The sequence below is a fragment of the Phyllostomus discolor genome, chromosome 11 (genome assembly GCF_004126475.2).
Source record: "Phyllostomus discolor isolate MPI-MPIP mPhyDis1 chromosome 11, mPhyDis1.pri.v3, whole genome shotgun sequence".
In the NCBI taxonomy this organism is placed as follows: Eukaryota; Metazoa; Chordata; class Mammalia; order Chiroptera; family Phyllostomidae; genus Phyllostomus; species Phyllostomus discolor.
In genome coordinates, this window is record NC_040913.2 from 6,517,181 (window position 1) to 6,545,016 (window position 27,836).

Genomic DNA, 27,836 nt, shown 5'->3' on the forward strand with positions numbered 1-27,836 from the left:
TGGGGGGACCTGGGCCCTCCAGCTGCTGCATGTTCAAGGGAAAGTTAACAACAGTCCCTGCCTCACAGACTTTTGGCAAGGACTGAGAGTTAACCCACAGAAAGTGCTGGAACAGTCCTCGGCCCTCTGCAAGTACCAGCATCCTCCTCCTCCTCCTCATTATTACCATCAGGGTTCACACCTCCTCTGCATGGCCGATAAAAAGACACGGTATGAACCACCACCTTCCCCAAGCCAGTTCAGTGGCTCCAGCGCTGGGCTGCCCTCCGGCCCCTTTGCTGGGTCTTTGCCCCTAACTCGCTCGCGCCGCCCGCGCCAGCACCGGCGTTTCTCTCTTCAGAAGGGCCTCAGATCTCTGTTCCTTTGATATCTGTCCTGCCGGCGCTCACCAGGGCTGCCGAACACGGCACGGCTCGTCTAGACTTGAAAGCGGCTACAGATCGTAGTGGGGAAACCCTGGAAAACCCTGGTGGCGGCTTCATCCCAAAGGGGCCGTGCGAACTTTTACAAAGAATTTATAAGAGGCAGTGCCTCCGTGTTCTCATCTGTCCAAGGGGGTCATTATACTCCCACATCTCCACTCCTTTTGATGGTTGTGAGAGCCCAGGAGGCAGTGAAAGTTGCTCTGAAGAAAGAAAAACAAAACAGCAATTTGCTCTGGTTGGTCTAGCAGAGCTGCCCAACCTTGTGGCGTCTCTGGGCCACACTGGAGGAAGAAGAGTTGTCTGGGGCCGCACATTAAATTCATTGTAATAAAAAAAATCTCATACTGTTTTAAGTAAATTTACGATTTTGTGTTGGGCTGCATTCACAGCCATCCCGGGCTGCAGTGGCCCACGGGCCCCGGACTGGGCACCCCTGACCCCGTGTGTAAGTAACCCGACAGCTACGGCAAGAGGCGCCTCCACGGTTCCGTGCTGGCGGCAGCCCCGGCAGGTGCTGAGAATTGTGGGGAGGCTGCATGAGGGGGAGTATCAGCAGAAGTGGCCAATTCAGTCAAAACTGATGCAGTCTATGAGGATTTGTTAAGTACGTACAGTGTACACAGCTTGAAAGTGAGAAATTCAATCACGCAGACCACTTTCAGGGTCCTGGGGATGCACGTGTCGTGGAGTGGACTTTTCTAAGTGACCGAGACAGCTGGGTGACTCTGGGTGATTCAGACACTCACAGTGCCAGTGTCCCTACAGTTTCAAACTCTCTCGAGGCTTTTGAAAGCAGGAAAAAAAATGATTGGAGTAGGTGAACAGGTTTGTTTTGGTTCATCATTTTTATTGGTCTCTAACAGGTGGCAAAGGCCAAGTTTAAAATTCGGCCTGAACCTTCTCTTCCTTCTCCGGCGCATTTGTGGCAGGACACGGGCAAGGCGAAGTGTGGGCAGATGGAATGGTTAGTTATGCACCAGGGTTTCATCTACAATGTTAACTAAGGAACTGAGGTGGCCGTACTCTAAGGCAAGTGGCAGGTTAAGATTTTAGACTTCTTCTGAATTTTAGTAAACTAACTGAACCACGTGAGCTGTTTGTGTTATTGGTTCCATAATACAGCACAATAATACTACATAATGCAGCAAATAAAATTCAACCCCATAAGGGCATGAGAACTAGAGGAAAGCGTGGGTGCAGAGAATCACTACCAGCCAACAAGGGATAACCAGAACTTCCGTAAAATGGAACAATTGCCCATTGCATCAATACTGTCTGAGAATTTATATGAAGTCTTTTCTGTTTATTCGTAACTCAGTTCAATCTATATTACAATTCATCCTTTGTGCAATTCTCTTCTGTTAAAAGCACAAAAAGTGCCCACTGAAGATACAACAAGGGAATATTTACGATCTCCTTTCTGGGGCGTGTTCCTTTGCTCTGTTGTTTCTATGATTCAGAGGAAGTGCGTGGGAAAACACGGGGAAGACTGGAGAAGCCGATGGGTGGAATGGATGGAACAGTAGGAAAAATCACACAGGCTGGTGGGCAGTTACGGTACTTCCGGCTTTACCCACCACCAGTGTTTGCACACGGTGAGTTTAGGGGAGGATAAGAAAACGTGGGGATCAAATAGTGCAGAGGGATGGCCGAGAACAGAACAGAAACTGGAGCTGAGTTCTCATTTCTTCCCCAGAAAACCATAGGAACCGGCACAATCTACCATTCACTGCCACATGTGGTTGTGGGGGGGACACCTAGAGCTGTCTCCCCAAGTGCTGGTGTTTTTAACTTCTGCAGAGGGAGCTGCACGTGCTTCTGAGCCTTCCCCTCTCTAGCTTTGCATTTAGGGCAGCCTGTGATCATGGGAGAGGAGAGGCGGGGAGACCTCGGGGTGAGCTGCAGCATTCCTCAAACAGCTTCGTGCTCATTCATCGCTGTCCCGGTGCCCCTGCCCCCATGCTTCCAGCGCGGCTGGCTTCTGCCGCTAAGACCTCATTTTGTGACCATTTCAAACAGGTGAGGCATAAAATTAATAAACGGGGCGGAGAAGCTAAGAGGGTCAATTGTTTGTAGCTTGCCATTTTAAAGCCTGTTTAAATCTTTTTTTTTAATGGATTTGGTTGCTTGGGCAGTTTTAGTTTCTCATACCACTTGTGTCTTATGTTTGGAAAGAGCCGTTTGTCAGTTTAAGGGGCTAAGCCCTGTCTACACTGGGAAGGATTATCCATCCTGTTATCTTTACATGTTTACTACAAATGTGACCTTTAAGAGAAATCAGTGAGACCAAAAATAGTCCCTCCATTCTCCGGAGATTTAAGGAAACTAATTTTGGGACATTGGATGCTTCCTTTGCAAATTATTTTCTCTAACTAGAAGTAAATGTCTTCTGAGACACAGAGGTACACTGGTGGGTGTGCACCCTGATGATGCACCAACATAACACAGAACCAGCCTGGTGGCCACGTGACTTCAGAGTGTCTGGATTTACTAACAGCACATTCGTCACTGTGAGCATCGCCAGGGCCAGGGGTGGAACAGGAGCTCTGTGAAACATGAATATCACAGAATTTTCCTGGGGGGGAGGGCAGGCCTTTCTAGCCCATGTCTTATAATGCTTCTCAAAGCCCACGGGAGAGGGATGCTTTCGTGGGGCTCACTCAAACACAGTCAGAAAATGTTCATTCCCCTTTCTCTCCTCCAGCAAATCTCATTGAGGCCCCTCCATGGACCAAGCCCTGTGATATTAAGTAGGCAATTAAAACAGAGAGTAATCAATGCGATGATGGGGATTCGAGTGGCTGTATGGTCACATTGCAGATGAAGGCACAGTTCACGTTTACACAGAAGCCTTCATTAGATGATCTAGTTGGGCACATGGGGAGGGAGGGCGGGGAGGGAGAGTTAGCACTTGGGGAAACAAAGCCAAGGCGGGCTCATTCACAGCCACTCTGGGGAGGTTAAATCCCTGACACCTTCTAGGCCTTCCATTCCGATACAGCACCGGGAACCACGCTCAGGAATAAATGCTGAGTAAATAGATGTTGGCCTCTTTTTTCATGATGGTCAGTTGTCAGCAATTCCAGAAGCTGCTCTTTTGCTAAGTAAGTGAGGTTTATCCAAAGACACGAAAGCTTACTATGCGTCTTCGGTTTTTGTAGAGTCTTCTTCAGTCTGATCTGAAAACCAGGTGGCGAACCACCTACGCTCACGCAAGGCTTCCTGGAATTCGGATGCAGGTAGACAATCCTTCTTAAAGTCTGACAGGTAGTGGCCGTGCTCCTAGACGGCTGTGCTATTTGTCAACATAATGGAAATACTTCTGTCCCCGTTTAAAAACAGCCACTGTCCCAAGTCTGTCAAGTCCCAAAGTTTCCCCTACTCCTTCGGTCACTGGAACCCTTTCCCCCAAATCTGACCACTTCGCCCTCCTGGATCCCAGGAATCAAAGGGTTAAATCTGGCCTAGCAGGTGACCACTGCCCCTCCTCCCCCAGCTCTGGTGCATTCCACGGGTTGCTGCCCACCTGAGAGGTATGTATATGAAAATATTTTGCATATCGCATCTGATTACAAATATGATTATGACAAATCCAGAGTAGCCTGGTTGTTGGTGTCAAGCTGGGAAGGCTTCCAGGAGGAGGTGGGTGAAGGGGTTGGTGATGTAGGACTGGAGCATGGGGAAGAGGTGGGCAGAAAGGGGAGGGAGATTGGGAAAAACACCAGGAAAACAAGAACTATTGGGTGCAGAAGCAACTGGAAGAAAATGGAAAGTTAGAGTGTCTTTTAAAAAGTGCATTCACTCCTAGTAATGGAAGAAAAGAACAATCCCTTCTGGCCGGTTTGACCACTTGGTGGCTTGGGACTGACCTGCAAAGGGAACTGCAGCAGGAGGAAGCTGCACTTTGTTCAGGACAAAACAGCCAGAGGGGGGCGTAGGGGGAGGAGGTGCAGGGAATGGCACCTCGCCCCACCGCCGCCTGGGGATTTGTGCACTGCTTGGGGGAGGGTGAGCTGAGCGGCATCACGTGGAGGAGGTGTGGGTTTAACCACGGTCTCTCCTGGGGGCAGGAGCTGCAGACTGCCTTCCTTTAGTCAACACACATTTTGGAGCATCTGCTCCGGGCCAGAAACTGGGATGGAATTGCTCGCGGGGCACTGAGATGCGCGCGGTCCTACCCTCTGTAGAAATGACTAAGGCATATAATAGGGCGCCTGTCCTGTACGAGGCAGTTGCCAAATGCTTTTCGTAGACCACAGTCTAATCTGCAGTCCAAGATCCTACCAGAGGTACTGTGAATATTCTCATTTTATGGGAGAAAAAGAGAGACGCGGAGAGGGAAAGCAGCTTCCCACAGTTGCGCGGGCAGTGAGTGGCGCGGCTGGGTGTCCATCGCAGCCTGCACGGCTGCCGAGCCTGCGCCCTGGCCCCCTGCGGAGCTGTCATCAACAAGCTTGAAATCCAGGGAAACACTGGCATCACGCCTTGAAAACCGTATCCCATTATAGCTTCACAACGTTCTTGTAATATGTTATCCCAATGTAAAGGTAAGGAAAATGAAGCTCCGAGGGATTTGAAGGCACTTCCCAAGGCCATGAGGTGATGACGCTCCCCCATCACTGAAAAGCGTACTCTCACTGCTGCCCCTAGTGGCCAGTACGAGAAACTGTAGGGAACAGACTTTTGTCCTGGCGTGTGAAAGATGGGTAGCCTTGTGTGATAGCGAATGTTAGGGAGGTGACACTGGATGGTCAGTGTTAGGGGTTGAACTGTGTCTTTCTGGAAAGATGCGTTGATGTCTTCAGCCCCAGTTCCTCTGAATGTGGCCTTATTTGGAAATAGGATGATTACGGAGGTCACTACTTTAAGATGAGGTCACTGGGGCAGCGGCTACTCCAGTGTGGCTGGTGTTCTTATGCAAAGGAGAAATTCAGACACAGGGACACACATACACGGGGGGCGGGGGATGGTGTGAAGAGACCCAGAGAAAAGACGGCCGTGTCTAATCCAAGGAACATCTGGCTCAGCCAGAGCCTGGGACGGGTCCTTCCAAAGACCATCCAAGGGAACAGGGCCCTGCTGACACCTCGATTTCAGACTCCTAGCCCCCCACACTGTGTGAGGATAGACTTCCGTTGTTCCAAGTCACCAGAACAACTCGTAGTACTTGTTATAGCAGCCCTCGGAAGCTAATACAGTCGCCTACAAAAATGCTAGATAACAAGTTCCATTTCCCCCCATGAGACTGGAGGCCACACGAGCAAAGCCCTGGGCTCTCTTCTCACACAAAGATTTGGTTTCTGCGACTACATGTTCTAATTTTTCCATGAGCTCAGCTAAGAAGCTCCCTCTGTCTGATCAAAAACAAACTGTAACAACTCCTAAATCCTTAACAAGTACAAAGATTTTCTACAAACGAAACTAGACAGCTTAAATGCGACCAGATTTTTCACAGGGAAGATTTAATGGGAGAGATTTATTTTAGCAAAAGACAAAATGGTTCACTAAAGAAATCATTAGTGATGCATAAAGGCCTACTGAGCCTCTGAAGCTCCATTTTCAAAGAGAAATATTGGGATAATTTTTATATCCTGATTACAGAGAAAAACCGGATAAAAATCATTCTTGGTGTTAAGATTGCACGGTGCCGGGGCAGGGACCATTCAGTCGAGTACTGGGGAAGGAAGTCAAAGGAAATGTGTGGATTTGGCCCGCAGTGTGAAGTTGCTCTGATGAAGGTCAATAGGCCTTTCTGTGGCCTCACTCATGAGGCCACCTTCACGGGCAAGTGACGCATCAAGGACAAGGGTAGTGAGGAGGGGACAGAGAAGAGAGGTCTGCCACCAGGTTGCCCGTAACTCCACCCTTCCCACCACTTCACCTATTCATTCTTTCCCTGGTCCCCAGGACAAGTCCCAGACCCAGGCGGGGTCTCTGGCCCTGGCTGACCCAGACTCGGTACGTCTGGTTTTGCTGCAGATGGCCGCTCTGACCCAAGCTCCAAACTTCTTCCTGCCTTTGTCTTGACCTTGTTCACCCACTGGGTGTCTCAGTTCTTATGCTCCAGGGCACCGTAGGGCTTGCTGTTTCACCTCCAAGTTCAAGGTCTGAGATTCTGCCGTCGTCCAGCCTCCTTCCCAGACCAGAGCTCTGCTTGGCTTCTACATCCGGAAGAGCCCGCCCACGGGGCCCTGTGGCCCCTGGGGCAGCTGCTGCCCACCCACAGCCTCACCGGGGACCATCTTCCCGGGTTTGCCCTCGCTGTCACCCACTCTCAGGAGACGCCCTGCTGATTTTGCTCAGGCTTCCTGTGGTTGAACGTTTCTCCAACTCGAACCTCGGAGGGAGAGACTCTGAGACAGCGCTCTTGGGCTCAGCACCTCTCGGGCCCACTTTGCAGAATGAACTCCAGGCTCTGGGGTCCCTTCTAGTCAGATCCAGCCAAGCCCCGAGATACAACTGGACTCCATCTGCCTCTCAGGACCTCCCTGTGAGCTGTGGAAGAAGTACGTTCCCTCAGCAACCCCCAAATGCTCCCCATCCGTCTCCACTGGTTGGATGCCTAAGCTCCTGAGAGCTCAGAGACTGCTCGTCAAATGTATTTGTAAATTGAATCTACTACATACTCCACGACTATATACTCCACTGGTTTTTTTTTTTTAAAAGGAGAGAATTACATATATATAGTGATAATACTTAGTAATATTTCTTGGGCATCCATAAATATTGATATTATTATTATTATTGACTCTTTATTAGTATATATGTGCTAGGCACAGGGCTACGGTGTCTTGCATGCATTGTCTCAGACGGACCTATGAGAAGGGGAGGCGGCCACTAGGACCCCCACGGGCTACACGGGAGAACTGATGATACCCGGGGGGATGAACAACCCTGTCCCAGCTCATGTAAGCAGCAAGAGGTAGAACCAGGATTTCCACCCAGGCCATGCGGCCCCTCAGCCACTGCTTTCAATCACTGTGCTTCTTTTACACGATCATATCATTGTAAAAATGTCCTTTATCAAACACTGTGATGTGCTAAGCGTGGGGCTGTGTACTTGATGAGAATGATCGTGTTGGTGTTCATTATAAGCCTCTAGGGTAGGTCTTATTTTTATCCCCATTTTCCCATATGGAAACCAAGGCTCAGACAGGTTAAGTAACTTCACTGAGGTCACACAGCTTGCCAGGGGAAGATCCGAGATTTCAATGTACTCGTCCTGGCTCAGCCAAAACTGCCATGCTCAGAGGATATAAACTATTGGTGGCTACCATATGGCTGGTACTACACCAGGCCCAAATGGATACAACGATGAAAAATAAATTGTTCCTCTCTTTGAGGAACCAGGAGACATAGACCTGCAATGTATACGCGCATGGCTGGAAGGAAGGAAAGAAACCGTAGTAATAAGTAATATTTAAGTCAAGTCTAATATTAGCCAGAGGATCCAAGTGAAGTTTCATAAATCATGCAGTTTTATGAATCCAATTACAGTGATTGAGTCCATTTTATACATATGGTGGAATGTGAGTACATCAAACTAATAATGGATGGGAACGGCCAAAGCAGGCCACTCCCAGCTCGTCTCCGGGTGCCCGAGGAGAAGGAGGCGCTGTGCACAGCCCTCGAACCTGCCCTGTAAGCTTTCAGATCTGTACCCGAGGCCCCTGGGCGTCAGGGGCATGAATGGGCTACGCATCTATCCAACTACAGCCTCCAAACGATGCAGACATGTGTGGGGCCTGCATCTGTGCTTTGCGCATTGAAGAGCCCTAAAGCTGCAGGTTCCTGGGGAAGAGCAGGGTGGGGGTGGGGAACTCCCCTGCTCCCTCAGACGACCCCAGCGTGAAGCGTCTGTCTGTCCTGGGTGCGCCGGCATCCGCCACACTGTGGTGGGACTCGCTGGGAGGGCACGCAGGGTGGAGCCAGCTCCGCGGACGGTGTTTTGCTCATTCTTATCTGCTCAGTTTCAGCCGGTCGCTTCAGTGATCAATAAGGACAAGGGGGCAGGGTGAAGCAAGCAGCCCCTGTCTCCGGAGCATGGTGTCTTAGGCCTGTGGCTTCCTTCCTCTCTCACGCAGCCCCAGGTCTCCCGCGTGGAGTCATCTGGTCCTGCATACACATCCACTCTGCGTGGGGCACCTGCCCTCCCTTTTCATTCCCCCTGCCCCCCATCAGGCCTGTGCGAGCCACAGATGTGGCCCGGGGCCGACCATAGACCCCTCAGCACGCTGCCCTTCATTCACTCAACAAACATTTGTTGCATATCTGTTATGTGCCAGGAAATGTTCTAGGGACGTGGGTTCTATCAGTAATACAATTCTCAAGTATCCTGTCGTCACGGAACTTAGCTTCTGGTTGGAGCAGACAGGCAGCAAGTATTATGACTCAGTTAACGAGCAGAATGTGCCAAGTTCTCTGGGGGAGAAGGAGTGAGAGAAGTGGACTGGGGAGCGCCGCCGGCAGGGCCCCCACTGACAAGGTCACTTCGGAGCAGAGGTTTGAAGCGGGTGGGGAGGTGGGCATGCCTGTGTCTGGGAGAAGCCCACTCCAGGTGGAGAGAACAGCCAGCACCAACGCACAAGGAGGGGCGTGCCTGGCATATCCGAGGCCGGTGGACGGGCCACCATGAGCCGGGCAGAGGGGAAACGAGAGTCAGAGAAGTGACAGGCTTGGTCATGCAGGGCTGTGGAGGCCATTGTAAGGACGACTTTTTTACTTGAAAGGAAATGGGGATTCTGAGCACACAGGTGACATTTTAGGAGGCTTGCCCTGGCTGCTACGTTGAGAACAGAGAATAGGGGCCAGAGTAGGCATGGTGGGGGTGGGGGGGGCAGTTATGCTGGGGCAGTGGGCAGGGGAGGGGCTGGGGCGGCTCAGACCGGGCTGGCCGCAGTAGAAGCGGTGAGAAGAAGTGGGTGCTGGTGGTATTTGAGGGTAGACCCCACAGGAGGTCCGGCACACTGGACACGACGGGTGGGAGAGATAAGCCAAGGAGGACAGTGGGGCTTCGGGAAGGCAGGACTGACATCCACGCAGGGGCAGAAGGCACGGTTCACGCAGGTCCGGGGGAAATGGCAGCAGGTGTGTTTTGAACACATTAGTTTGAGGTGCCTATAGCATGTCAGGGTAGAGGTGCCAAGTAGGCCACTGGATGCGGGAACCTCAAGTTCAGGAAAGCGGTGTGGCCTGGAGATGTGTGTTTGGGAGGTGCACTCATGTGAAAGGCATTGGCAGCCATGAAGAAACCGCTTCGGTTACGGCCCCGGGGGCACCCGTCTCTCTCCCAGAACCTCTCAGAACCTCCTAGGACCTCCACTCCTTCCTGGGTCGTGTCCAGAGGTTCCTACCCGTGAGCAAGGCCGCCCATGGGTAAGAACAGACAGCGAGCCTCCTTCCTTTCTAGTCTCAAGCCCCTACTCTCCCTTCCTACAGCCTGGGTTCCCGTCCAGCCGGAGCGGGGAACGGGAGGCCTGCTGCCTTCTGTCCGTCCTCCTCTAGGACTTCGTTCACGCCACTGTCACTCACGCCGCTGTCTTCTCCCCCAGTTCAAATGGTCCAAATGCCCCTTCCCAGCCAAGGTCCAGTGTAACAGACCCTCCTCCGCATGGATCATCCTCCAACTGCTCCCCGCCCGCCCCTGGAAAAGCACCTTTGCCGTCCTGGCCCTTCTCCAGCAATCTGCACCTTGCGGTGATACCTGAAGCCAAATGCCCGCTCTTGTCACAGGGGCTGTCAGGACTCAGCCTCAGCCTCACTGGGAGCTGCTCCTCGGGAGATGCTCTCCCCCATTCGCCTCAGAACGGCCAATGAGGCGGAGCACTGTGCCTGCGAGAGAGCCTGTACACTGTCCATGTTTGCCCAACAAAGGAATCTTTGCAGGACACGGAGTTTGCAAGGCAAGACCCTGTGAACCTTGAGGGATAGGATCTTGGCAGTGAACAAATACACCTTGAAGGTGGTTTTCACTGCTTCAGAGCCTATTTCTTCCCACTTAATGATCCCTAAATAGTACAAATACATGCCGGAATCTAATAAAAGTGTGTGAAGTAGGCTTTTGAAAAAAATTCTATGAGGACAAAAAAAAAAAAAGCCTCACAAGGAAATTTCTGTAAGGATAAAAAGACAAGAAAGTTGCAAGGAATTTTTAAATAGCCTCAGTGTGGCCCTGGCTGGGTAGCTCAGTTGTTTGGAGTGCCATTCTGCTACGCCAAGGTTGTGGGTTCAATCCCTGCTCAGGACACGTACAAGAAATGACCAATGAACACATGAGTAAATGGAACAACAAATCGATGGCTCTCTTTCTCTCTCTCTCAAGTCAATAAAAAAATAAAAAAATTTAAACTAGTCTCAGCGTGTTCCCTACGATAAATATTCCAACAAGCATGTGAATTCCTACTTTTATGAATAACGCAAACAACTACAAATTAACAAGAATGATTTACATACCTAATAAGAGGGTTTATGTTTCTGAGGGCTTGCTCCACACCAGATGTCTCACCTGCATTGACCTTGACCCTTGCAACCACCCTGGGATTTTGCATCCTTGTCTTTCTCTTATGCGCAGAGCGCACTGAGAGAGGTAACTCACCTACGACGGCCACAGAGCTGGTGGCTGGTCGAGTCAGGATTCTAACCGAGCTCTCTGGAAAGCCAAGGGCACTGTTCCTTGCCCTGGCACCTGGCCTCCCTCCCTCCCTCCACTTGGAAGCCCTCTACGCTCTCTGTGGTTGTTGACCTCAGTGTCCCAGCTGCTGACGGTCTCAGCAGAGGAAAGGTGTAATACAACAAGGTGCTTCCAGTGGTCCTGTCCTTGAACAGAACCCACTTCATTTCCAGCCACTATCCACTCAGTGCGTGCTATAAACGAGCTCCTCCTCTGTGGCAGCCGGGGCTGTCTGCATGAAGACGGACTTTCAAACAAAGCAGGCAAAAGTCCCTTCCCTCAGGGAGCTTACATTTTAGGGCGGGGGAGACAGACTCGGCAGAACAAGATCCGTAAGTAAAATACATAGCGGGCACGAATGTGTTAAGCTCTAGGGAGAAAAATCCACCTAACAATGGTAGGAAGTGTGTGGGTGGGGGCTTTGTAATTTTTGTTAAGGGCACCAAAGAAGGCCTTGGTGAGGAGGGGGCAGGAAGACAGCCTGGTTAGAAGAGACAGGATGTGCAAAGGTCCTGAGGCAGCAGTGTGCCGAGAGTATTCTAGAGTTGCAACCAGGGCAGTGCAGCTATGGCGGCGTGAGCCAGGGCGAGAGCTGTAACTAAGACGGAAGATGTGAGGGGACTGAGGTGGCCGGAGGATGGAGCACCTTCCGGGTCATCAGGAGGACTTGGGCTTTTACTTTGATTGAGATGCAAAAATCAATGGAGGGTTAATGCACAGGACGGTTTTACCCAGAGGTTTCTGTGTTCTTTGCGCAGTTTTGAAATGTATTAGCAACTTTAATAAATTATGAGAAAGTGCATTATGTCAGACTCCCAATCGCGAAATATTGCTGATCTCATACACATCTCCATTTAGCGCTGCCCTTGTGAGCAGGGGGCAGGCCAGAGGCTGGGAGAGCAAGAACGGCTTAAATTCAATAGGCCCAGATGCAGGGGGGCTGGCGGGGGGGGGGGGGATACCATATCTCCAGCAAGCCAGCCCCCAGACCTTTCCCCCTGCTCTCCTTCTAGAAAGAAGAGAGGTGGCTCCCCCCACAGCCCCCTGCTCAGCCCTGAAATCCAAACGGCTGGGAAAGGACTGGGCTGCCTCTCAGACCACCTCCGGGGGCTGCGATGCGGGGAGAAGGCCATCTACCAAAGGCTGTTTAAACAAGGGCTGCAGATGCTTCTCAAAGGGGGGTGAGAGGAAAAGGAAAGATCTTTAAGACAGAAAACGCCCGGTCTGACTCCTGCCGCCCAATTTACACCTCACACTATCAAGTAATCCTCAAATCTCATTTCCCCTAGTTTCACCTCTCTGTTCAATGAGACTTTTTTTTTTAATGTGAAGAGCATCCAGGCATGAGAGCGCTGACCAGTGAGATTGCCAGTTTCTCCTGCTTTGCCCTCCGTGAAGGGGCGGGGCTTAATAATGTGTGTTGCGGTGGGGGGGCGGGGGGGGGGGCTGGTGTGCGACTGGATACATGGAAATGAAGGAAAGCCGGAAAAAGCCCTGGAAATCTGCCTCAGGATAACCACACTGAAACCCCAGTTTCTAGTTTCAGGATTTAAAGGGAACACACCGGACTTGCACGTTTAGCCTGGCACATGTGCGGGTGCCGAGAGCCATCGGAGCTTTAGAACTTAGGGTGCACCACTGGGGAATGGAAATTGCACCTCCATTTTCAAGTTCGAGATCCTCAGGCACTGGGGCACTTAGCTCTTTCTGGCGTATAGACATGAAACTCCTTCTAAGAATTTTCTGGAACTTCTTTTACTCTGGACTTATCTGCGTACCAGCCTCCATGGGCATTGCTGTTCCAGCGGAGGGAGTTTTTTGCCAGAGGAACATGGGGGTGCATGCCACTGAAACACTGCTTGCAGACCGAACACACGCTGCCTTGCAAATACAGGTGCTACGGCCTCCAGAGTGATCCGTGCTGCTGTCGGGTGACATTCAGAGGCAAGCGCACGCCAGCTCATTGAACTCCCAGTCACTTGGGTAAGGTGCGTTTTCAATCCACAGGTGATAAAAACATAACTAGTAGTGTAGGGTCTCGAAGGAAACATTTTTTCAATGTTAAAAAGGGATTTTCCTTTTTCAAAAACCTACACGTAGTAACTGAGAAACGAGACACGCATGTTTACATCATGGGCTGCTGACATTTCCATTTTAACCTCCACGGCTGCTGGGCCGGCGCCCACGAGCCAGTGAGGCCACTGGGAAGGAGAAGCATTCGGAGGGTGTCCTGGTGTCTGAGCCTCACGTTGCAGAACCCTTTCTTGGGGATACTTCCTCCTCGTTCTCAGGTAGGTTGTTTAACACTTGGCTCAGGTGAAAGAAAAGAGTAGACATGAAAAAAATGGGAAATTAGGGAAAAACTAGAACAGAAAGCTGCAGTGGGAAAAGGGCCACGAGCAGAAGACAAACTGACTTCTGTTTACCATCAGAGGCGGCTGAGTTTCGTCCAATGCTTTTCCTGAGCCCCTTGAAATGATGCCCCTCCCCCCACCGCGTTCTATCAGCGCGATACATTCCCCCGATCGGTTCTCGGGTGTGCCGAAGTGCTTCGCCAGAGGCTGCACCCGTGTCTTTCTCCTCTGACCCAACTTTTTTAAAGACATTTTTTCACATTTTTTAAAAGATTCTATTTATTTATTTTTAGAGAGGGAAGGGAGGGAGAAAGAGAGAGATAGAAACATCAATGTGTGGTTGCTGGGGGTCATGGCCTGCAACCCAGGCATGTGCCCTGACTGGGAATCGAACCTGTGATGCTTTGGTTCACAGCCTGCACTCAATCCACTGAGCTACGCCAGCCAGGGTGTGAACCAACTTTTTGAAGTTACTGCCTAGTCTGGCTCATTTCTAGATCGGTCTCACATAGCGGATCCCCCATAAATGGGGCTTTAAAAATTAAAAACTTTTCAATGTTTCGACTCAACATGAGGGGTTAGTTCCTGGTCATTTCATTTGAATGCATACCAGGGTTAGAGGCTCTTTTCCTTCAAAGAAATAACGAGATGGAGAATGGCGCAGGGAGGAGTTATCTGTAATGAGCGATGGTGCAGGGCACGCCCAGGAGGAATGCTGGTGCCCTGGAGCTGACTAGAGGAGATCGGACCAAGGCGTGCGGGCCTGGGAAGGTGCTGTGGGCAGAGGACGTACGGGCCCTAACCCACCCCTGGCCCCTGAACAGCACGTCCTCACACCTCTTTTTAATTTTTAAATTATCCGGCTTCAGCATTAAATTACCCAGACGCCAACAAGGGGGGCTTCTGCATGGCCACCAGCAGCCACACGTTAAAAAACATTTCTAACAAACAAAAATTATTTCAAACTTCCCCCCATGGAATACAAGGTCAGTTTGCTGCCAGAGCCTTTCTGAAACCACTTTCTTTTCTTTTAGCTAAAAAAACGCAGTCCTATAAAACACAGCTAGAAAGTGAAACTGGAGTATCGGAGTTGACTTGTTCTTTTAAATTTAGTTGTAAACAGTTTAACAGTTTGCGAGTATTTGGGGGGGTCACTCTTTTTTTCTTAAAAGATTTTGTTTTTATTTATTTTTAGAGAGGGAAAGGAGGGAGAAAGAGAGAGAGAGAGAAACATCAATGTGCAGTTGCTGGGGGCCATGGCCTGCAACCCAGGCATGTGCCCTGACTGGGAATTGAACTTGCGACACTTTGGTTCGCAGCCCGTGCTCAATCCACTGAGCTACGGCAAGGGGGGGTCACTCTTAAGAGTACCACCCTACTGTAATTATTACTATGTTTGAGGACTCCCTTTGATATTTTCCATATTTTATACAGTTAACGACTTGGAAAAACAAATAATTTTATCTCCCGATTATTGTCATCGGGCTTATCATCCCCTCGTCCCTCCAGCAGCTGCGGAGTGTGGTTTCCTGTGTTTGCATTACCCTCCCCTGAACGGGCGCACCACGAGGAAGTTAGTTACCTATTGCTCCCACTCTGGTTCTTCCTACATTTGCACTTTCACAGATAATTTTGTGACCAGCGTTTTCACAACCTAGCCTTCCCCCTCCCATTTTATTTCCTCGGTTGAAGTGGGATTATTGGATTAAGGAATATGGATTTTTGCGTGGCTTTTAAGGTGTCTTGAATCAGCATATTCTTCAGTGTAATCTTATCTGAGCACTCAGTATGTCGAGATGTTTTTCTCTGGAACTAATCATATTACCTCGATTTTTATCAGACAATGAGCACATGCATTTCTTTCTGCCTGAACTGCCAGGAAGCTTAGAGCTAAAGTTCAAGTCCAGGAATGAGTTCATCTCAGGTGACCTGTGATATGTTTCTAGTTTCCGTCGCATCGATTTTCCACCTGGTTGTTCTTTTGGAAGACCAGGTGCTGAGGATTGACAGTTCCCCCGGATTTCTTGAAGAAACAGGTGGATTAGAAAATAAAGCTCACTCCCGTGCACACGCAAGCACACATACCCATGTATTACCTTATGTATTGCGTCTAACATAAAACTTCTTCTCATTAGCATCGTAGAGTATAAATTCTTGGATCTGGAAGCTAGAAGATGATCTAGCGCTTTCCCCTCCTTTTACAATAGAGACTCTGGATTGGCGAGAGAAACGGGCCTTGTCTGGAAGCACAGAACTATTATGGGATTAGAACCAAAACTAATGAGCACCCAGGCCTTTGTATGCCCAACCCAAACCCTGAACAAAGCATGAGGAGCCAGTGAGTTGCTTTCCCTGTCACCTTGATATTTCTGCTGGGGACCCAGTTATGCAGCATCTGTCTTTCCTCTCTCTCTTCCTTTGATCCCCATCACACCACCCTCCTCGAGGTGTGTGTAGTTCATTCCTAGCGCACAGGTTCTGTCCACGCCATTCCTTCTCAAACACCAGTGCTCCGCTGGTTTGTTGGGGTGGCCTTGACAAAGCACTGCAGGCTGGCAGGCTAAGTCCACAGAAGTGTATTGTCTCACAGCCCTGGGGGCTAAAGATCTGAAATCAAGGTACTGGAAGGGCCACACTCCCTCTGGAGGCTCTGGGGGAGAATCTAGTCCAGGCCTCTCTTCTCGGCCATCTTCTCCCTCTGTCTCTTTGCCTCATCTTCCCTCTCTGTGTGTTTCTGCATCCAGGCGTCCTCCTTTAATAAGAATACTGGTCACGTGGATTAGAGCCCACCCTAGAGACCTTGCTTTGACCTGACCACGTCCGTGAGGACCCCAGCTCCAGATAAAGGCATGCTTTGGAATTCAACATAAGAACTTGTTGGGGGATGCAATTTGACGTCTAACAGTTGCCAAGGTCATTTCTCCAAGTTTTCATCTCCCTCTTCAAAATCTTTCATTGTCTTGAGTTACCAAATGGAGTCCAAATTCCTCCCTGTGGTGTTGATGCTCTCCCACAACCCCGTGGTAATGGATCCTTGTTCTCCCCTCACTCTCCACGCCCCCGTCTCTCCACCCTGCCGTCCAGCTGCATTGCTCTCGGATTCCAAGCGTCCCACACTTTCCCGCCTCCAAACACAGGCTCCAGCGGCTCTTTCTGCCTAGAGCGCCCTCTTCCTCCGCACCAGCGGCCCGTCTCCGGTGTCTTCTCTGCCACCTCCTACTTTCACTCAGCCGTGTCTCCTCCACGCGGCCTTGTTTTGGTACCTCGCTGGCAGTTAAGGATTATGATCGCTGTGTTGCAAGCACTCCGTGTTCCCTCCTGCTATCCTGCATCCTCCTTAAGAGTCAGGGCTCACCCATCCGTCCACATCTCTCAGCGCCGTTCTTTTCCAGCTCCCCTCTAAGTGATTGCTGCTACCTTTTATGAACACACAGGAGCTAAAGGAGATACTCTGTTGTGGGATCAATAACAACACAGCGGGGTCATCTAACATAGCTCTTGTCATAACGCCACGCAGACTAAGCATGATGTATGTTCATCATGTTAGTATGTAAAATAAGGGTTGGCTGTAGCATTGAAATACAATAAGGGTTGGCTGTAACGTGTGAGATCGCCGGTGTGTGGGCATGTGTTGAATGGGAGCTAATTACTTTTACGAGGAAATTCCCTTTGTCCTCCACATTTTCCCCTCCTCACCGAAAATTCCATGAAGTTCATTTCTAAAGAAGAGTAAATATCCAGATGGCCAAGGGAATGACCTTTCTCGAACAGAGGGGATGAATTTGCTATCCAGCCAAATGTTTGAAATTCTTCCACCAGCGTGCATAATGGAGAAAGATGTGTTAATTACCCTTAAGTGACAGCTGGTAGGACGGAGACCACTCGGAGAGGAATACTGATCTGGAGTCATTGTGAGCGGTTGGAAGAGGTAAGGCCCTGGGCACGATATTTGAATGAGCAGCTCATGTGCAGATTCTGTATACACTGTGGCCTGCGGGCCTTATGGCAACCGGCCAACGCCTGTCAGGCAACAAAAGCACCAGTGTAGCTCTTTGGGTGACATTTCAATGAGTGACAGAGGGAAAAATCCCAAACATGTAATCCTCCCTACTTTTATTATAGTTCTATGGCTCAAAATGGGTGGCTGACAAAGAGAAAGACAATTCCGGAAAGGGGAGTTGAGATTTTCCTTTTCAACCCCTGCAGCAGCAAATGGACAGCACACACATGGTGGACTGTTATTTAAGGGACTCTCGTGAGGGTGCAGCCCTTGACTCAGCACTGTGGACTTTTCGAAGAGGAAGCAGGAAATACGATCCCTGCCCCAAGGGAGTCCGTCTTGGCATTGGGTGGAGAGCAATTTGATTATCTCACGTCTTTCCAGATCCAAGATTGTATGATTCCATGATCAAGAAAGAGAACTATGTTATCTCTAAACGGCAGTAATGTCATGAATATTCTTTTGTCTAAAGAGTGACTCATATTCCCTGACTAATGTAATTTACCATATTGTTCAGATTTCATAACACAAACCTGCACAAGAGAGCTTTTGGATTTATTTTTCCCTTCCCTGTTGCTGACTAAATACTTTTTCTTTCACCTGGAGCCGTGTGAAAGATGGGATTACTTGGCTTCTCTGAAATCTAATATAATGGCATGTCAGCTTCCAGAGTAACCACTTTGTCGTTCATTGGTACATTTCTGGAAAAAACTGTGTGGTTTTAGTCTAGGGAAAATACATTCAGATCTTTTTTCCTTCAAATGTGTAAAATGTGTGAGACTTGGAGAAAGTGGCGTGACCCGGTGAGAAAATGAGAGCGCCCAGCATTGCCAAATGCTGCTGAGAGGCTGAGCAAGAGGCAGAACTGCAAAACTGATCATTGAACACGGCATTTAAGTAGCTCTTGGGGATCTCATCTAGGACAGTTTGGGTGGATTGTTGGGAGCAAAAATCAGATGCAGGGCAGTGAACAAGGGTTGGGAAGTGGCTACAGACCATTTCTCTATTTCTCCGCCAAGCTCTGGGCAGGAGAGGCAGGGGGGGTGGGTGTGCACGGACCGTGGGAGCTGCCCAGCCCGGGCACTAACAACGTCAGCACGCCTCTGTGCTTGCAGCACAGGCAGCCGCCCCTGGGATTCTGTTTCGTTTTGTTTGCTCTTAGCCACAGCGTGCGTGCGTGTGTGGGAATGCGTTTGTTCTATTCCTTCCTATTTCCTGTGCCTTCCTCCACCTCCCCTCCCGTGCAGGGCCTCTTAGAAAGGTTCACGATGGGCTGGGTAACTTTCTGTCAAATGCCTTGAGCTCTTCGCAAGAAACCTACCCTAAGATTCTGACAAAAAATAGAATAAGCCTGCACATACATGATTTGAGATTTTGAAGGAATGATTTAGGCTTTTAAGCCATTTACTACAATTATATCGACTTAGTATTAGCTGAGCAGGAGGGACGGATCAGTTTTCTGATTTGCTTCTCCTGCCCGGTACATGTGTAAGTCTAAGATTTCCCTCGTATTTCCCAGTAGTAGACTGGAATTAGTTAGGAAGAAATTCTATTGTAGTAATTTCTTAATTATGCACAGGGGTAGTAAAACTATAATTTGAGAATAATAGTAATTCATCTAAAAACACACTTTAACCATTAGTTTTCAACTCAAAGGAAGAATTTAACCAGAACTCCTGATAGGAAGTCAAGGAAGGAAGCAAACTGGAATCTTACCTCTTAAAAATGCCTGCAAGGTGGTAATGAGCAGTTACCTGCTTAAGGGGTGGGGGTGGGGGAGGCTGACAATTAAAGGAGAAAGAACTTGGGAAGACAGCCCGATAGAATATAGAAGAGTTATTTTCAACCTTTTTTTTTGTTAAAGTAGCAGGCTTCCAATGAAACCTTAATGTAGAAAGCCAATATTTAAAACAAATATAAGACAGAAAAGTCAAATAAGCTTCTCTAAGCAGTGCTGAGTCCCCTCCCACTGTTCTCTCCTCGGGGACCACCCTGGAGGTCACAACATAGAGCGTATGACTTTCATTCTGATAGTAGTACATTCACTTGCAAGCATTTAATATTTTTAAAAGATTTTATTTATTTATTTTTAGAGAGGGAAAGGGAGAAGGGAAGAGAGGGAGGGAAACACCCATGTGTGGCTGCCTCTCATGCACTCCTTAAGGGGACCTGGCTCACAACCCAGGCATGTGCCCTGACTGGGAATTGAACTGGTGACCCTTTGGTCCACAGGCCAATACTCAATCCACTGAGCCACACCAGCCAAGGCTATTGATAAGCATTTAATAGTTTGCAAAGCACTGTCACTTTCCTCATATCATTTGATGTTTATGAAAATTCTATGAGCTGTGCAGACTAGATACTGGCATTATTATTGCTACTTCACAAATAACTTGCTTAAGGTCAGCTGCCTTATCAACAGGACCCAAAGGCAGGTTCTCAGAGACCTTGTATTTTGATCTACTACAAAATCCTTCACTTTTCACATCATTACCCTCCTGGCCTAGACCAGCTGTAGTAGAGAATTTGGATAGCATACCAAAGGATAATAACAAATATCATTAAGTTAAAAAATAAAAAGTAAAAATTAAGTCTATCATCAACATTTTTGACCTCTGTAAAATGACACATAATTTTTTAACATTAATTTTTAACTCATAGTTGGTGTAGGCAATGATCACATAAACCCCTCCCTACTCAGCCCCACCAGGTCGACCTTGACCAAGTTTAGGCAGATGAAATATATAATAAAGCTTTCCTCCCCAAATAACCTAAACAGTGCTTTCCGAATGTGACTTTTTTTCCATCAGAACGGGTCAGAGAACTTTTCACGAATGCCAGTCCCTGACCCCTCAATTGAAAATAGAAACCCGTAGCCCTGATGGGAGCCATTCCTCAGATGCGGCGCTGGGTTTGCGAAATGCCTGTCAATCACACAGTGGACAGGCCCTCCCCAGTTACTGCCCGAGAGTGGGCTACCAGTCTCGGGAGAGAACTTCTCAGGCCACGGCAGTCTCCTTTATTGAATTCCAGCATTAAAGGGCAGGCCGGTGACCCGAAAGAACTGGTGCCTATCCAGTTAGGCCTCCCTTCTACCCTGCGACGTGCCGGTTCTGGCAGAAGGTAAAATTCTGGTAGAATCGCAATTTAACAAGCTCGACAGGACATCAAAACTGCTCTGTTGTTTCCAAACCTCATTAAATGGGAGCCTCCACTTTCCTACGATGTTCCAAGGGAGTATACACTCACTACTCTTTTTCTGTTTGTTTATGTAAGGCTAATATGTTCAGCCAGTGAGTGCTTCATGGGGAAGGACACCCAGTCAGAGGGAAAACAGGGCCTTCTGCCACCCCCGCAGTGATTCCTGGGAGAGTGAATTCCTCCTTGTCCACCGTGGTTACAGAGCTTAATGGAACGTAATAGAGTGTTAATAAAGTTGACACGATTCAAAATAGCGCGGTGGCAGCCCCGGCGGGTTGGGGGAACCTGGCGGCCGGCTGGCTGAGATGCGCTCAGACTGCAGACTTTCTCCCCACCGGCTCCCTGTGGAGAGGCTCTGATCATCCTACCCTCTTACTGCCTCCTGGGTGCTGTTGCATGACTTTCGCTGGCTTCTATGGTTTCTCCAGGCCCCATTGTGGGCAACCCCGCCCTGGCCACCCCCCTGCGCCCACCTCTTCTTGTTTTCCCTTGAGCGGCTGCAGCCTCATGACGTCAGCCGCCCTGGCTGGCGCTGCCAACCCCAGTCTCCAGAGACTCAAGAAACGCCTGCCAGGATAGGCTTCTGACACCGCACCCCGGACACACTGGTTGTCCCCAAGCCCGCTCACATGCGCTTCTCCCCGACAACGTCCCTAGTTCTGGGAATGATACTGTGGTTCCTCCCCGAGGCCTTGGCCGCAGGCGGAAGCCGCGTTTGAAGCAGTGCACTGGAGGGCAGGGGACACCACGCTGGAAGGCACACAGGGCTCGGCTTTCACCGGCTCCGCCTGCCGCGTGGGAGCTGCAGACCGAGTTCAAGCCTCTGACTCTGTTTGTGCAACCACAGGACGGGCAGAAGAAGATCTTTCCCCACAGTCGTTGTGGAGATGGACGGCACAGCCCCTGACACATGGGCAGGGCGCTCAGCGGGTGTCCCCTCCCCTCTCTCCCCCAATTTCCGTTCTACTCTCAGCCTGCTAGCCTTTCTGGTGGAAGCTGTCCCACCTCCCTCCTGTTCTGCTCCTGCAGCCGACTGAGTCCTGTCCCTGGCCACGTCCGGGCTCCACACCAGCCTCTGGAAGTCGTTCTGTCTTTGCTCCGGGGATATATTTGCTCCCGTGGCGTTGGGATCGAAATGACCAGCGTCAGACTCAGCCCTGTCACACGCCAGCCACAGGAAGAACAAAGCCCTCTAAGCTTCAGTTGCCACGTCCACAAAATGGGCCCAACCTCGTAGGGTTGGTTGTGAGGTTTAAAGGAAAGAATGCTATTAGGGCGCAGCACTGGGCACATATTAATATGCTGTAATGGTAATAAGACGGTCTATTTTACTGGCAATTAGTCTTCGTGCTATTACCGGATGACACCTGGTTTGAGGGACTCCAGGTCTTTCCCCAACTGAGCAGGTCGCCTCAGGAAATGTGCGAAACCCCCACTTGGCAGCAGGCTGTCCAGAGCACCAACACTCCCGCCCTGGCTTTTCAGCGGACTGGGATTCTTGCCCCCCATTTGACCAGTCAGAGAGAAGCGCTTTGAGAGGAGAGCCCTTGAAAGGGCATTTGGAATTCGTCTGTGGCTGGCGTCAGAGAAGAAAAGAAGGCAGAACAGCCCAGGAAGAGAACTGCATAGTCTCCCACGACGAGAGGGACTTCCCGAGGAAGGAGCCAGTGAAGATGGCCGCAGTCCCAGGGACAGAGAGCTGAGCCGTCTGCAAGGTGGGGCTGTGCTGCAGGAGTCTGCAGCGGTTTCAGAGGGCACGGTCTCTAAGAGGACACTGCAGCGGAGTCACCTCCTGAGGACCTGGGGCAGGGTCCCCGCAGAAGGAGTCTCAGGGGAGTAGGCGGAGCCGACTGCTCTCCAGCCCTCGTAGGCCTGGGGCAGGGACACCCACCTGCTCTTGTTGCTAGTGACTCTGCATGACCTGGAACCGTCCCCGTGTGCTGTTGATGAGCTAATACCGGCTGGGGTTGTTTTCTGCTGAGAAACCCCTTTTCCAGCGTGGTTAAATTAGTAAATTAGGCCAGTGGAGCTGGAGTGACTCACAGAGCTTTTCTGCCCTCACGGCTGGGGGAGAGCTCAGTGCCAAAGGAAGCGTGACACAGCACTTCCTGCAAGTAACTCTCCAGTCCTCTTGCTCCAGAGCGCGCTCAGACGCCAGGGGGACCTCAGCCCCGACGCATGTGCAATGACGCCCTGCCACTCAACCTGCTCTCCTCCGTGCACCTCGACAGACCAGACACGCGTTCATTCTGCCCCGTGGCCCCTGCTTTCTCTCCTGCCGGAAACGCTCTGAGGCACAGTGAGTAACTGGAAACCAGGTAGGTCCAGGTCTACCCAGAACATAAATGCGTCGGGACACCGGTCCCATTGCTTCCACCGACTAGCTCTGGGAATCATTCCCATACGCGCTCTTTGCCTCAGTTTCCTTCTCTGCAAACTCATGATGTGTTGTAAGGGTAGCTGGAGTAATGGATGCAAAGACATCGAGCCATAAATCAACGTTCACTCTAAGCTCCCAACACATGCTAAGGTGTTCACGTCTGCACGGACGTCACACCTGCCCAGGGGCCCACTTCCTGTCTCATTTCATTGAGGAGGAATCTTCACTGCGACCCCTTTTCCCGGGGATCATTTACCATTCTGAAGCTCTTCTTATTTTTATGGCTTTGCCACTGACTCGGGCACATCATCTGTCACCGTCACTCACTGATTCAGACACTGATGTCTTGTTTGGCCGGTGGGATGGGTCCTTCTGCAGGGGAAGGTGGCATCAGGGAAAAGCCTGTCTCGTCCCCCCAGCTTCCTCCTGTATGTGGCGTGGTTAGAAATGCTCCATGGAGTCGTGAGTTACGGAGTGTGTGACACAATCCCAGGGCCAGGATGAAGGTGGATGGCAGGCATCCTGCCTTTTTTAATAAAATTACAATCCACGGGAGTTGAGCATCCAGATTTTTTAAGCGTTCCACCGGGGGTTAGCATGGAAGGAGAGTGGGGTGAAGGTATTGAGGGTGCAGAGGAGCATGAAGAGGAAAGTACTGCAACGGGTCAGGGGAGGGGCAGGCCAGACGAGCTGTGCGGATCTATCACCCACGGAGAACCAGACAAGAGATGAGACACCTGACCGCACGACCAGCTCCGGGGCAGGCGTAATCTCCCCTGCACACGTTACAAAACTTGAAGAACACCGCTAAAGGAAAGGTTTCCTCTGATGCGCTGCCCCATCCTCACGTTAGAGCAAAACTCCACGTTCCCCTCCATTTTCTATTTGTGGTTACCTTCTTTTACGCAGTGCGGGAGACAGCCGGCTGTCTGCCGAGACGTCCTCCCTTTACTCCCGCTGCACCAATCGGGGCGTGCGGTCCTCTGGCCGAGGGCTGCGTTGTCAAGCCTCCTTGGTAGACGGGTAGCCAAGGTGAGTGGAAGTGCTGTGTGCGGTCTCCAAGTTGGGGCCCTTGAGGGTTGAGGGAGCATGTCCCATATTTTCCCCTTTCGCTTGAGGCTGTTGGAACTTGGATAGGGCAGTGAGCCAGGCTTGACCACATAGATTCTAAGGCTCTGAGGCTTAGAGAATTGCAGAGGCATGATATGGGGGGAACCCCAGCATCTATTTGCTGTATTTTATATCTATAGATATATGTGTGTGTGTGTGTATAATATATATTTTTATATATAATATATGCATATATGTATATGCATATGTATATATAACATTATACATGCATGCAAATGATACTATGATATACATTATATGCAAATGTTATATAAACATTATATGATATATTATAACATGTGGTATTATAATGTAATATAATATATAATGCATGCATATAGGTATATTATATATATGCCTGTAGAAATATATCTCTTGAAATATATTTTAAATACAAATAGATAATACTGTGTAAAGTATGGCAACTAACTTTTTTCCTACTAAATAATACCACGTTTTGGAGATTTTTCCCCAGTCAGATGTGTATGCACTTAAAGTAGACCGTACAAAGATAGACGGATAGAGTAACTCTAACTCATTTTTGAAATGTCACTTGAATTTCATAGTACCAATGATCCACAGTTTATGTAACCATCCCCCCACCTGACCTTATTACCAGATTACCTCATTGATTAGTGTTGTGATTGCTTTTATTTGTAAGTGTTATTAATAATATACGACGTGCTGCTTTGTTCCCGTTCAGTGTTTCTCTAGCATGAACACCCAAAGGTGGGACTGCCGAGTCGGCTGCTGTGGACACTTAAGGGTGTAAGCCACGTGTCCAAACCGTCCTGGGAAAGTCGGAGCCAGCCTGCAGTTCTGCAGCCCACGGGGGCACATACCTTCCTACCCCGCTGTCAGTGTTAGCAACCTTTCATCTTCTCCTGCCAGTGGGAGAAAGAGAGAGCAAAGCTTATTACAGAAAGACTCAGGAAAACCTAGAATCCAAAAGGTGAAAGTAGCTGGGATCTAGTATGGCAAGCTGCCAGGAGCACCAACAATCACACGTGGCGACATTCTGAGTCACCTGGACTATCCCGAAGGTGGCAACAACGGTCCCTCTCCATCCTGTCATTCCTAGCCCTCTGTCGCCTTCCTCTGGCCTCTCCCAGGTCAGCCAGGTCCCCTGCCAGGGAGCTGCTTCGCTGCGATCCTGCACTGCGAGACTGAAGTCTGCTCATGCGCTAGGTTATCGTAACGACCTTTCTTAATTACGAGGAAGGACCACAATGCACCGGTGAGTGTGTGTTTGTCTTTACCCTTTAACACGGTAAATACATTCCGACGGGGAGACCCCAATACCTGGCCTCAGCAGCGGAAGGCCCAGCGCAGCTGAAGCGGACAGGCAGTCCGTGCTGCCTCTGTGGCCCTGTGGTGTCTCTGTGGCACGGGCCGGAGGAATGAGATTTTCCATCTCTCCCCGCTGCCCACCTCCTCCTCCCCACCCCACCAGTTCTTTTTTAGGAAATCTGAGAGTCGCTGCTAGAATAGGTACGTGCTAAATATGGTTGACCCTTCAACAACAGGAGTGTGAACCCCACAGGCCCACTCATACATGGATTTTTTTTCAATAAATACTGTAAATGCATTTTCCTTAATAACATTTTCTTTTCTCTACCTCACTGTATTGCAAGAATACAGTATATAATACATATACCCTACAAAATACGTGTTTATCAACTCTTTAAGTTATCCACAAGGCTTCCAGCTGATAGTGGGCTCTTAGTCAAGTTTTGGGGGAATCGAAAGCTATACGTGGTCTCTCACTGGGCTGGGGGTTGGCACCTGTAACCTCTGTGACGTTCAGAAGCCAACTGGATTCACCGATACATGCTAATGAGCTACGCCTTTAAGCAAAACTTCGTTGGTGAATTATAGACAGAAAAGTGTCTCTGGAAATGAACAAGCCTGAGATAATTAGAGAATGATTATGGAGAAGGAAAGGCCAGACTGGGGTGGTGTAGAGGGAAGAAGAGCATAGATTCCCTTGGAATCAAGTCCCAGATCCTCCCCATTTCTGTGTGATTTTGCAGAGAATACTGAATCGTACTAAGTCTCGGTTCCCTTGTCTTTTAAAAAAGGCATTTTTCCCTGGCTGGCGTAGCTCAGTGGATTGAGCGCGGGCTGTAAACCAAAGCACCGCAGGTTTGATTCCCAGTCAGGGCACATGCCTGGGTTGCAGGCCATGACCCCCAGCAACCACACATTGATATCTCTCTCTCTCTCTCTCTTTCTCTTTCTCCCTCCCTTCCCTCTCTAAAAATAAATAAAATCTTAAAAAAGGCATTTTATCGAGTGCTTACCATGTACCAACCTCCAGTCTAGGTGCTCGGTGTATAGGAAAAGGCAAAATGATGTTTCTGTTCTCAGTGCACTTATATCTCAGGGGTTGGGGGAAGAGAGACAGACATCAAGCAAACAGAAATACTGATGTATTCATTTACTCCACAAGAAGCTACTGAGCTCATACCTGGTGACAGAGAATGTTCCAGGACTTGTTTTAAGCGTCTGCCCTCAGGACTAGTATAAAGGACACATGGACAATGACAAGGGGGCAGGGTGGAGACGAGAGGGAGGTGGGGAGGGCTGGAGGCGTGGGCTGGGGTGGGGGTAAAGGGAAGAAAACTGTACTTGAACAATTAAAATAAAAAAAATAAAAACATTGTGTAACTTAAAAAGAAAAAGAATCTGCCTTCAAGAACTGTTTTAAGAATCACATATTATGTCCTGCACACGGCTGAAGAAGTTGATGATGTAGAGGCTGTGCTCAGTCAATGGCAGCTGTGATTGTTGCTATTTTCTTTTGTTTACCTCTTCTCCTCCTTCCAGGAAACGTTTTGTTTATTCATTAAAAAATGTATGTCTAAATGCACGGACACATTTATTGCTGCTCTGTCTACAGTTTGGCGGTTTCCCTTCGCCCCTTGCCCTGGGCAGCTCTCCCTTCTTTGGCAGGGTGAGCACAGCCACAGCCGTGACTCTGTCTGCCGTTGTGTGCAGACCTCTGGGAACTGTCACTCTGCGGAGCAGGGCGACTGACTGTCCAGACTCCTTTGTCAGCCTGCAGCCCTCTCCAGTCTGCAGCAGGCCCTCGGAGCAGCGTCTTATTTTCTTACGTTTTATTGCCGTGTAGTGGTCTGATGGACGGTTCCCACAGGGCCCACTCTTTAAGCACATATGGATCCAGTAGGGAGACGTGGAAGATGGAGAGACTTCGGAAACCGGGCAAAAGAAGAGAGATGGGGCAACTGAGAAAATCAGTGGCCTTGTGGAATTGGAAGATTTTCAGAGATGGCATGCTCTGCCTTCTTACCCACCCCCACCCCCGCCATGCTCCCAGTCTGCGTTGGCTACCCCGCGATGTGCTTCCCGATCAAACCCGAGTCGCATGCCCCAGGGCGGACAGACGCCCTTCCGAGTACTTATTGTGCCGTGAGACAGTGGCCTAATCCTGGCCTCTGACTGCCCTCTCTTTCCTCAGTTCCAGCAACTTGAAGGCAGGCATCCTGTCCTCACCGCTGGACCCTCTGTGCCAGACAGAGCTCTGGGACTATATTGGGTCCCAATAAATACATCTGATGAATGAATGTAAGGCAGAGACAGAGGAAGAAAGTAAACAAGGTAAAGGGGCAGAGGCCCAGAGGTCAGGGACAGGTACAACATGAATTGCCAGAAGGAACGTAAAGCAACTTTGACC

At 49.7% G+C, this 27,836-nt stretch overlaps 1 protein-coding gene and 1 long non-coding RNA gene across 9 annotated transcripts in view; one reads left to right on the forward strand and one right to left on the reverse strand.

The window, feature by feature from the left end:
- The window catches only part of MBNL2 (muscleblind like splicing regulator 2), a 152,657-nt gene that overhangs the window by 59,087 nt on the left and 65,734 nt on the right, over positions 1-27,836 (reverse strand). The gene's annotated exons all lie outside the window — the stretch shown is intronic.
- On the forward strand, positions 14,551-18,789 carry LOC118497310. The gene is made up of 2 exons (XR_004899834.1): positions 14,551-14,598; positions 14,798-18,789. It is a non-coding gene; the product is annotated as an uncharacterized LOC118497310 (long non-coding RNA).